Source organism: Heterocephalus glaber, unplaced genomic scaffold (genome assembly GCF_053883595.1).
Source record: "Heterocephalus glaber isolate CG9 unplaced genomic scaffold, H.glaber_assembly_v1.0 deba00001429, whole genome shotgun sequence".
Taxonomy (NCBI): Eukaryota; Metazoa; Chordata; class Mammalia; order Rodentia; family Bathyergidae; genus Heterocephalus; species Heterocephalus glaber.
In genome coordinates this window covers 28,289,231-28,301,320 of record NW_028258294.1, presented here as the reverse complement: position 1 = coordinate 28,301,320, position 12,090 = coordinate 28,289,231, and the positions used below count along the sequence as shown (strand labels likewise).

Genomic DNA, 12,090 nt, shown 5'->3' with positions numbered 1-12,090 from the left:
CCAGTTACTAAAGCCAGAAACCCAAATTTCATTCCCCTCTCTCTGTGTATCAGTTACTGACAAATGTTTTTCTTCTCCTAAGTAAATGTCTGTCAAATGTAGAGACCTCCTCCATTTACTTCAACTCAGGCATTATCCTCTCTCTCTCTCTCTCTCTCTCTCTCTCTCTCTCTCTCTCTCTCTCTCGTTCCTACCATAACCTTGTTTATTTTTCTCTCTCTCATCAGGATTTTCTTTTACTAAGAAAATAAATCAACCATGTGACCTCTCTTCCTGCTTAAAGCCCTTCAATGATAACACAAGACCTTTAGAATAAAATTCAAGTCCGCATCACAGCTCACAAGAATGCCCAGCCTCCTGCCTTGCCACTCCCCACCTGGCATGCTGGCTTCATTTTGCTATTGAGCTGTACACATTCTCTTCCCCTCTCTGAAACCAATATCTCTTCCCCCAGATTCACAGCAGGCTGAAACTAGACTGACTCTTACTCATCCTTCAGGCATCAGCTTAAAAGGTACTTCCTCTAGGAAGCAATACCTGACCAACTTTGACCAAGTGAGGTGCTGGGTTCCTTCAAAGCCCAGCCAGACACAGAGGTTAGTGTGCAGGAGGTTCACCAGGCGGGGCTTGTGCAATCATCACCTGCAAAATGTAAGGAAGCAGGCTTGAGAAGGAGCAGAGAATCTGTGATGCATCCCCAAAAAGGCTTCAGCTGACCTCCTGAGAGCTCTGAGGCTCAAATGATCTTTCAGAGTCATCCCAAACAGGCGCAAGTAGGTTTGGCTTTATTCTTACATCCACCCATCACTGGATCCAGGCTGATGGCACAATCTTGAGAGAGGAAATCTTCACAGGGTGCTGGAAGCTGAAGATCCTCCATCTGCCTCTGCCAGCAGCAGTTCTCCATTCCCACAGGCCCCTCTGCAGTGCTCACGCTCCATAAGAACCTCTGTTCTTCACTTCTACACATTGGGTGCTTACTTACTTTGCATTGTAATTGCACAGATCTAGTACTAGAGTGCAGCTTGCAGTGGGTGCTCAGTAAGTTAGCTGAATAAATTTAAAGGACCACACGTGATCATCAAGGCCTTCTAGAGAAGAAAAATGTTCGGGGGATCTTGGAAACACTCTTCCCCTGAGCTTCATCTGCTCTGATCTGAATTGTGACTGAATGGCCTTCCCAAGATGGGGACTCTGTTCCCAAGTCAAGGTGAGCGCATGCCTTGCCCCCTAGGTGAATTTTCTGCTGCTGGAAATGCAAAGCCAGAAGTAACAAGTCTGGTGCAGCTTCCTCCTAATTTTATTCTCAGTTATTAAGTTTTAAACAGCCCTCAAAGACTGCAGCCTAACACAGAAATCAAACACAACAAAACAATGTGTTTGTTTTCTATTAATGTGGTAGAGCAGACAGCCCTGCTGTAGCAAAGCTGTGAATTATGGGGGGAAAATAACTATCTGGTTTTTCTCTGTAAAGCCTGCACTCTGCCCACAGCGGCCCCACACAGAGGTCAAGGCCCAGTTCCCTGAAGCCCCAGTTGCCTACAAATGTACTTACCCTAGTGCTACTGCCAGGGCAGGGCCAAGAGCCCTCAGATAGTTGCCAACTACTAGGAAAGCCAACTAGATCAGGAGACTGTACCCAGAATATCTGACTGCCAGCTTAGAATATCTAACTGCCAACTCTGGAGTCAACAATGTGCCTGAAAATCTTCGTATTTGGGAAATGTTCTTCCTCTGAAAGTGGAAATGCCCCAGGAAATGCCTCCTGAAGAAGGGTTGAGGATGGTCTCCAGTGCTGTCCTGAGATCATTTGGACCCATGCTCCATCTTTCCCACCTGAGCTAGGCCCTGGTCCAAGATATGAAGATGTTGTTTGGTTTGGTTTAGTTTTTTGGTACTGGGGATCAAACTCAGGACCTTGCAAGGCAGGCAGCAGCACCACTGTACTAAATCCCTGGCCCATGAAGTATTCCAAAGAAGCCTGTTAGACACAGGAACATCTTAAGATAGAACAGAAGCAAATAGTGCAAATCAATGGCAAGTAAACTCAGATCCTGGTTGGAGGATCCTGTAATTTATCATCCAGATTAGGATACCTTGAGAGTGCCATTGGCCTTAAGCCAAGATAACATGAGTGAATGTGAATATCCCAACCAAACAGGACTGGAAGCATGGCCACCTAGCTTTAGAAATCCTTCTCTCCTGCTGCCATCACTGCTCCTGAGCATTCAATCTACTCTCTCTACACCCATCACCTTTCCTGAGCCTCCCCTCAAGGCAAGGGGCAAGAATGAAGTGGATATCTATGGTGAAGTGCAATCTAGAAAAGGGACATAACTCAGAAGGTATGAGGGTCATACATAGGTGCTCATGTTTCCTGGTAATTGTAAAAGCCATTTTCTTTTCTTCTTTTTTTTTTTTTTTTTTTTTTTTTGGTACCAGGGATCGAACTCAGGACCTTGTTCTTTCGAGGCAGGCAGTGGAACCACTGAGCTAAATCCCCTGCCCCAAGGCCATTTTCATTTGACATCTGGTGTGACAAATGACTTAGGCACACGTTTCTGCTCCATATGTTCCCTTTTGTGATCACCATAGGGTCAAGTACTAAATGAGCAGTGTTTTGTGGGAAGGAAATTTCTGGAAGGAAAGGCAAATGGAGCCCAAAACCCATATTCCTTAACCCCAGTCTTACCTCACTGGGCCCTGTCCTCTATAGCTGGGGAAGGGGCAACATTCCATCCTCTGAGTTTCTGCTCACTAATTACCCTGAGCCAAACAAGATTTAGATCTTCACAGGAATAGAGACTATAGGCCACAGGTTCATCACTGGGCTCCTGAGCAACCAGAGTTCATCCTAGGGAAGAGTGGGTGCTAAAGCACCAAATGTACTCTTACATGTGTGTTTGTGTGAGTGTTCCAGTGTATGTATGTGTGATCATGTTTGTGCACTAGTGTATGTTTGTATATATACTTATGTATGTGCTTGTGTTTGTGCTTGCATTTGTGCAGCTGTATACATATGCTGTGTGTGTGCTTGTGGTTCTGAACTTGCTTGTATTTGTGCAGAAATGGCATAATGTGCTTTCCTACTGCCCTTTGGGAGCAGAATTTTCCTTCTCCTTCAGTACTTGTAGAAACAGGCAAAAAAAATGAAATCACCAAAAAGACAACACCCTGTCCTCCTCAGCACAGCCTCAAAGGAACACTTCTTGCCCTTACCTCCTGCCACCTGCTGAATAGATCAATAGTGGCCAAAGGCTGAGAAGACAACCCAGATAGTTCCACAGGCAACATCTGGGCAGAGCTGGCTCATTAGGAAGTTGTCTCAACAGTAGTAGACAGAGTAAATATTCAAAAAGCGGTCAATAGATCACAGAATTGGGAATGTCAACACCATGCTCCAATCTACAGGCATTTGTTTTCTCCCACACCTTCTAGTCAAAGTCTCTGAGGTAGATCACCTTAAGCATTATCCCTGTGATCCAGGAATGGAAGATGTACTGGCCTTTCAAGTAGAAAATGTGAGGTGAAGAAGTAGGGGCACTGGCCAGCCTTCCCTTCAATGAAGTTTAACTAATATGTCATATAATTCACTCTTGACAAGAAAAACCAAGCCAGAGTAATAACAGAACTGAAACACAGTCAGCAGGTAGCACCCCATGAAGCCACAGCAGCTTATTTCTCCCAAGATCAAGCCCAAAGAGTAGACCCTCTGCATCAGGAAGTGCAGTGCCCAACAACAAAGAACAAGTAATTATGAAACTGACCTCCAGGGGCAGAAACCACCATGAAACGAAGTACAGAAGCCAGACTGGTGACACTAGTTAAGAAAATTGCTGCCACATCTTATCTCATTGATGAGTACCTGAAGAACATACTAAGGCCAGCATTAGCAAAGGCCATGGGAGGCTAATGGTGTGCACGTGTTCAGGCCAGGTGTGGTTGAGCAAGTGGGAAGTTTGCAGGTATGCAAAGAGTAGCTGGTGACCAGTGTGGCAGAGACCCTTTATGAGGCATAGGACCATGGCAGTGAGATTGCCCTCCACAGCTCATAAACCACCAGGATTCTGATGCTTATTCCTACAAAGAAACTCTAAGTAATGTTCTAAAGAAGGCAGCCATCGGGCTGGGGATTTAGCTCAGTGGTTCCGGCGCCTGCCTCACAAGCACAAGGTCCCAAGTTCGATCCCCAGTACCAAAAAAAAAAAAGAAGAAGGCAGCCAACAAGGATTGAACACATGCCTCAGGCTAGGAAGAAAAGGGATTGGGGACACGCTTCCTAGGATATACGTGCTAGAACAATTGTTCAAAATACCACATTGCAGCCTCATCTCCTCATTCCACACTTCTGCTTCTCTTTAAAATACAATTTCCCTTTTTGAATCTCATGGTACTTGCACATGGAGTCCATGGAGATACAGAGGAAAAGAAGGAAAGATACCCCGGACCCAGTCCTCCCACTCCTGCCTTCCGATGGCTTTTTCCACTAATCTCTCCCTTCCCTGCTGAAACAGCCCAACCTGAGAGACTCAGACCTCCTTCCATTTCCTATGTCAGACCTCATTCTATTACCAGGTTGCCATATTCTGTTATCAACTCTAATGAAATGGCACGTAATAATCTCAGATTCTTCAAGGCAAAACCCCCAACTTTCCCACATGCAGGAAATTAGCTAATTTTACAAAGTGCCAGACTGAATTTTAACCCACTCTCCCATGTACATCTGAGCATTGAACCCAGCAACTACATTGGTTAGCAAAATACAGGGGCTGAAAGAATATCCTCCTATTATCATTTTACAATTTAGAGTAAACACCCAAAACACCTCTGTTTTTCTTCTGTGATTTTCCCCAAATTGGTTGAATATTATACTAAGTACCCAACATTGTGGGAATACTGCATTGTGCTTGATGCAAAAAGCATAAATGGATGACAAGACTCACCAGCCTACCCTAGAGTTGTTTCTTGGAAAAGACTAGTGGTGGATACAAAGGACAACATGCAGAGAAGAGAACTGAAAATGAAGAACTATCGGGGGCTGGATTGCGAACAGATCTGGTATGTTAGTTCATCAGAACTCTTTCAAAAGGATGAGACATTTTGGATAGGCCAAAGGACAGAGCAAAGTTAAGAGCAAGATTATGATAGAGTGAAAAGAATCTGCTATTTCACATTAGAAAACCTGAGATTGAATTCTGGTCATATCTCTCACTAGTTGAGCAATTTTGTCAAGTTATTTAACCTCTATATATCTTTTCTTCATTTGTAAAGTGTGAATAGTATCTATAGGCTCAGGGGATGGCTACAAGAACCAAATCAAGTAACACTGGTAAAAAAAAAAAAAGCCATGTGTCGTACACACAGTGTCCTATAAATATTAATTTATTAATTCCAGACATTGCACTAAATAGTCTCAGCATTAACCCCATGTTGTCCTTCTGAGCTGCTCCTTGGCTGAAAGACGAAGAAAGGGAGAGAGGAGAAGAGGTCATAGCCAAAATTCTAAGCCAAACCTTGTTCTAGGGTGTAAAATAATAAACAACTTCCCCTTGTTATCATCTCCAGAACCCTTCTCTCTGAAGTTGATATTACAGAGCTTAAAAGCAAATTGAAGTTAACCTTCAGAACAAAAAAGGAATATGTGCATGTACACGTGCGCACACACACACACACACACACACACACACATACCTTCATCTTTGTAAGAAATGTTGCCATGGAGATGAAACAGAGATACAGCATAGACAGAGAAACTACTGAAATGGCTGTAATTAATTTAAAGCATTAAAAACAATTAAAATTGTATTAAAGCAAGTTCACTTGAACAAGGCATAAATTGAGTGAGCAGGTAACATCAAGCATGAACAAAATAAAGCATTGCTTTGGGTGTTGGAACAGACACCCTGGCTGTCTTCAAAGAAGGGAAATAAATTATTGCACAGTACTCAGGAACAATAAAATATGTAACCTAATTTATCTAGTGTTTCTAAAAACAAGAGAGTTCTCCAATAATTCTGTTTCCTGCTATACATTATGCCAGGTTACAAAACAAAATGAAGATAGAACATTACTCCTTATCAAATAAGTGGGTCCGTATTTCACTGTAAGTCATTGTGGCCACAAATTACTCATCAAAAAAAGAAAATGCCTACTGTATACCAACCACTGCTCTGGGCATTGGCACCTTTCACTTTATTTAATGCTCCTACAGGCTCCTTGAGGAAAGCATGGGACATGAGGAAAGTCCCTACCAACACAGAACTCACAGCTCTTTACTAATAGAATAAGCACTTGAACTCAGATCTGTTGGGATTCTTAAACTTATGCTCTTGCCAACATGTAACCCTTCTTCTCATGAAAGAGACCAAAATGATACAACTCGGTACCATTTCTGAGCATCTACAACATGGCAAGTCCTGTGGCACACATTTTATAAACATCATTTGATTTGATCCTGACATGAAGCGTCTTTTTCACAGAGAAGGAAGCTATAGCACTCACAAAGTAGAGCCTGCCCAAAATAAAGGGACACAGCCAATAAAGAGCAGAAGCAAGAGTCATTCCCAAACCTGACTGACTCTTTAATAATGCAGCCTCTGTGTGGGCTTCTGTCTTCTGAACTCCTAGAGCATTTATGTCAACTACTGACACGTGCTGTCCTGGATTGAGTAGGGAGGGGTGGGATATCTGGGCATTTCATTTCTCCAGTTAGACAATAATGGATGTAGAGAAACTTCAGAAGACGTAAGTTTCAAGGTGGACCTTGTCTAGTGAGGTGAAACCTTCAGGAGGTCAGACAAGCCTAAAACTTTACAGCAGAAATCAGAGGACCCCAGGGCCAAGGTAAGCACAAGATAGGTGTGCATGAGGGGCCCTGAAGTCCCAGAGGTTGGGTAGAGAAACAGACCCACTTGTCCCAAGAAGATAGGTCTGTGGCATGGGGGATGGTGGCAACTGTCAAATATAATGGAGAGGGAAGGACCCAAGTGAAAGAGTAGTCAGAAGGTCCATAGCAGGGAAGTCAAATTCAGGCCAGAATCAGGGACAAAGAACAGAAGTAAAGAGAGCCAAAGTTGCAGTAGGTGTGTGGGTGCTGAAGCCTCTTTATTCTTTGCTGTCTGACATGCATGTCCAAGGAATTAGGCAGAAAGGACTGCTTACCATTAGCCAGTACTCTGCAGTAGAACCATACCCATTGTTACCATACTGACATATGTCATACTGGTTGTTCACAGACAGTTCCCTGAGCCCCATAAAAGCTTCCATCACTAGTGGCTGCTCATTCCTCTTCCAAGAGTCCTCAGACCTCCTCACACTCCAGCAACTGCAGGGCTGAAACTTGCTCAAGCATTGTGCCAGCATTGGTCTGATTGGCCAGTATAGACACATTAGTGGGTAAATATTTGTGCCTATCACCCCATGCACTATGTATGAAAAAAACATACCAAAATGATACATCAAATCTTGGCCATAATCATGAAACAGATAGAAAGTATGATCTCAATATACTAATGAAGCCTCTGTGAGCTTCACCAACAGCCTAATGGAAGTAACCACAGGAGAGAAGGGATAAAATGTTGGCACGAGCAAGGGAGGGAACCAGAAAAATAAATGATGGTATCTGCTCTCTCACAACTCAAGGAACTGAATTCAGATTTATTTCCTATGAGAAGAGATTCCATGGGTCATGGGGAAAATGCTAAACCATCAGCTGCTGTAAAAGGCCATCTAACTCTGTGCTTAATTAGCCCACTCCCTGGACACATTAAATACAGATGGCCAGGTTTCAGAGAGAGATTTATTGATCAAATGAAAACTCAGGTGTGTGATAGAAACTTCAGTAGCACCTACAGTAGCCTCCTGCCTGTGATGCCATAAGGGAAGTGAGGGGGTAATGAATGGCCTCCACCACAATAGACAGGGAAGATAAAAGGGCAACTTACATCTCCAGAAATATTTAGTCCTCTGTGTAATTCATTAGTGCACACAAATCTGGTGCAAAAGCAATGTGCATTTCCAGTTATGATTTCCAGGAGAATAATGTCCTATGTTTTGATAAACTAAATTGCTAAAGGCAGACTACCCACCACAGAGCAGTCTGAGCTGGGAGATAGTGAAACAAGAAGGAAGGAAGTTAGAGCTCAGGAAGTGAGTTGTTCTAGGCTGGACCAAGCAGGAGGAAAAGGGTGTGATTTGTTCTTCCATTCAGTCATTCATTCATTCATCAACTCAACCTGGTATGTACCAGGTTCTGTCCTAGGCACTAGGGCAGGAAAGTGAATAAGAGATGCATATTCCCTAGCCTAATGAAGTTTGCAGTCTGGTGAGGGAGACAGACAATTTAAATAAATAAGTAATTTGATGCCAGGCCATAAATAGGTAGAGTGAATATGAACATTCTGAAGCCAGGTTGCTTTGTCTGAGAAACAACAAGAAGGCCAGTCTGTAAAGAGAGATCTGTAAAAGAAGGAGTGGGTAATATAGTAGAAAAGCGTTGACCTTATAAGGCCTCCTAGACCATAGAAGAATTTGTGGTAATGGGGGTTGCAAGGCACATGGAGGTTTTGAAGTAGGATTTATTTGGAAAATGGATCATAAAATGCTAGAAACAGACACCAGTCAGAAGGCCACTCTATTATTATCTAATTATTTACTAAGGTTTTACTGTGTCACATACTATCATGTATTAATTTACACAATCCTTTAACAACAAAAGATAACTTTTTATTATTATCACTTCACAGGGGATGAACTGAGGAATGGGTAGGCTACATGTGCAGAGTCAGGATGTAAGCCCAGGCCATTAGCCTCTAACCAGCTGGTCTGGGCTTACATGGTCCAGACGGAGGCTTGGGAAGTGATGGCAGCCAGTAGGGAGTGGAAAGTATGGAACCCAGTTATATTTCAAAATTAGTGCTGCCGAAAATAGCCCCTAAATTAAAGAGAGGAGAGAAAGAAAGTTGGAGACTATTGCTTCAAACATGCTGATTTCAAAGTCCTAATAAGAACTGGCTACCACCTCTAACTGTGCTAGGAGCCAGGTCATAAATCTGGAAACTCAATAGATGTTTTCACAAACAGGTTTTAGACCCTTCTTCTACACCTACCAAAGGAGATATTCCACAGTGGGGCCCAGGAACCTGAATTTTTAATAACTTCCCAGGTGACCTTGAGGCAGTGGGTCCTAGGGCTGGCATAGTGAGTTCTTGCAGCTGGCCTCTCATAACTCCTGAAATGAGAGAACCTGAGAGGTGACAGTGCCTCCTGACCTGCAGATGAGAGTGGCAAGGGCCTGTGATGAACATGATCTGGCCCATTAGTAAGGGGTGGCTCTGGGAACAGAATCTAATTCTCTTGATTCTGGGCCAACACTGTGTCCTCTACTTCTTGTTGACACTTTCCAATAGCACCACATGCTTACCTGACTCACTCCCCACCCAAGGACAGGCAAAGGATCCTGAATGACCAGAGGGCCATGGGAAGAGCACTGTGCTTGAGGTCAGAAGATAGATTTACGCCAAGGCTCAGCCACTTACCTGCTGAGAGATCCTAGGGAAAGTCACTCTATTTCTCTGAGCTTCAATATCCTCACTTGTAAAATGTAAAAAAAGAGTTGGGGTCCTCATACTTTTGCTATTTGAATAAATGAAATGATACATGTAAAACACATAGCAAGACCTTAGTTACTGTTTGGGCTTTTATCACCAATAATCCAGATTACCTGGCTTCTACTACAGTGCAGATCTGAATTTAAACTCTCGATCTAACTTCCATCTAGACCAGTGCTACCCAATAGAAATAGTATGTGAGTCACAAATGTAATTTTTAATAAGAAGCAGATATAATTAATTAAATATTTTATTTAACTTCATATATCTAAAATATTATCATTTTAGCATCCAATCAATATAAAAAATAAAAGTGAGATATTTTTCCATTCTCATCTCATGCAGCTTTTGAAACTCAATCTGTAACTTTTCCTTATCCTTCTAATGCAACTTTTATTTGCATATCTTGACTTATTAGCCACAATTCAAGTGCTCAGTAACCACAGTGGCTACTGTATTAGATAGTTCTATACAAGGGGTCACCAAATATTTTGCCTTTTCTTTTTTTTCTTTTTTTTTCAACCTTTAAAAATTAAACTTAGCCACTAGGCTGTACAAAACAATCACCTGCCGACTTTTACTGTAGAGTATAAACTCACAGAAGGCAGGAACCACATCTAATTCATATACTGTTACATTCTCCCATGCCTAAAATGTAGTGTGTACTCAATAAACAGTTATGGAATTAAATTTAACTGAAATAGATCAAGCAGGATTTATTATTTCCACTTGAAAGGTGACAGGAACAAACTCAGGGAGCCAAAATGGCTTATCTGAAACACACAGGTAGGTACAAACTCCAAGCAGGGTGGCTTGTAGTCACTGCTCTTTCCTATGTCATGCTGCTTTTAATACCTGTTCACACCTGTTCCATAGTTGCCATGGCCATCACCGTGAGCCCAAGTGTTTCTAACTTTGCCTCTGGGTTTGATCTCAGGCTCCCAGAAGCCTCCAGCAGCATGGCAGGAAGGATGAGTCAAGGGCCTTGCACATCTGAGGAGTCAGCCCTGGCAGCACTCCCAGCAGACAAAGCTGTTCATGATGAAGAGCCAAGTCATGCCCTCTCCCTCCAAGGCAGGGTCACTCTGGAAATGAATGCTCTTGCAAGTTTAGAGAAAATGTATTTCCACTCTTCCTTTCAGCCTAAAAGCATCCACCTCCTTCACAAAAAAAGGTAGTGAACCAGTTATAATTATACCCCATACACTGGGGAGCATGAAAGTGACATTTAGCAACACTTAAGCCTCCTCAGATATGTCATGGCTGCAGTAAACATTACATAATTGCTGCAACATCGATTCCAACAATTAACACCAAAAAGCAGGGACAGAATGGAAGTCCTCCAAGAAACTGCCACAACCTGAGGGTAAAATGGGCCCAAAAATTTTTCTTGGAGACAGCCTCCCCCTCCCCTCCAAATACTCAAACATTGCTTTGCTTTTTTTTTTATGCTGTCAGTAAGAAAGTTTTCACTGTAGTCTTCCCAGGATCTAAGGGACCAAGAAACAGACTGTCAGGTTGAGACAGAAACACCTGGAAGTTCTCTGATAGGTTAGCTGCTCCTCAGGTCCCTCTTTTCTAGCTCATGGAGTTGCAGAATGTAGGGAACAGCACACTCAGTGTGGCTGGATCACAGGAGGCAAGGAGCAGGCCTCAAGAAACCAGGATGGACAGGATAAGTTTGGAAAGATAAGAACCAGCCTTGTAGGGAATGCAGAATTGCTAGAGGGGTTCATGACAAGAGAGAGCAAAGGCAATTTGCATTTTGGAAAGAAGCAGAAAAACAGAGAAAGATAATGACAATAGCTGGACTGTGGAAGTGAGGATCTGAGAACTGGACTGATCCAGGGGGTATTTAAGAGGCAAAATCAACAGAACCTGGTGAGTGATAGGTTGGAAGAGTGTCAAATATGATTCCCATGTTTCTGGCTTTGGTTATGAAAAGGCTAATGTTACTGAACCCTGGAAGGAAGACAGGTTTGGAAGGAATAGATGGTGTGATGCATTAGAGTGTTGGATGCATTCATTATGAAACACCTGTGAAATATTCAAATAGAAAAAGAAACTGTGACTCAGAAGAAAGGCTGGGGTGAATCCTGGGTTTATGGGTCTTCTATGTCTAGAAAGCGCTGAACTATGGAGGTGGGGAGCTGCCTAGGGAGAGAAGTGGGACAGAGGATCAGGGGCACATGAGTTAAGGGCTGAGAAAGGAAGAGGTGCCAGCCAAACATGAATAATGGGAAGGTACAATCAGAAGAAAAAGTAGAAAAAGAAAGAGAACATCTTAGGATATCAGAAACCAAGGAAGAGGAATTTTGAAAAAAAAAAAAAAAAAAAAAAAAGAAGTGCACAGCAGTGGCTAATGTTGCACAAAGAAGTGAGCTGCACTCTTTCTTCAGTCAGAGGTGTATTGAAAACCTACTATGTGCTTGAGATGTTCTAGGCACCGAATGAATACACAGCAGTGAGGTAAACATTACAG

General features: G+C 42.8%; 1 protein-coding gene across 2 annotated transcripts in view; it reads right to left on the bottom strand.

Moving 5' to 3' along the window:
- The window catches only part of LOC110344323 (high mobility group nucleosome-binding domain-containing protein 3-like), a 638,706-nt gene that overhangs the window by 439,645 nt on the left and 186,971 nt on the right, over positions 1 to 12,090 (bottom strand). The gene's annotated exons all lie outside the window — the stretch shown is intronic.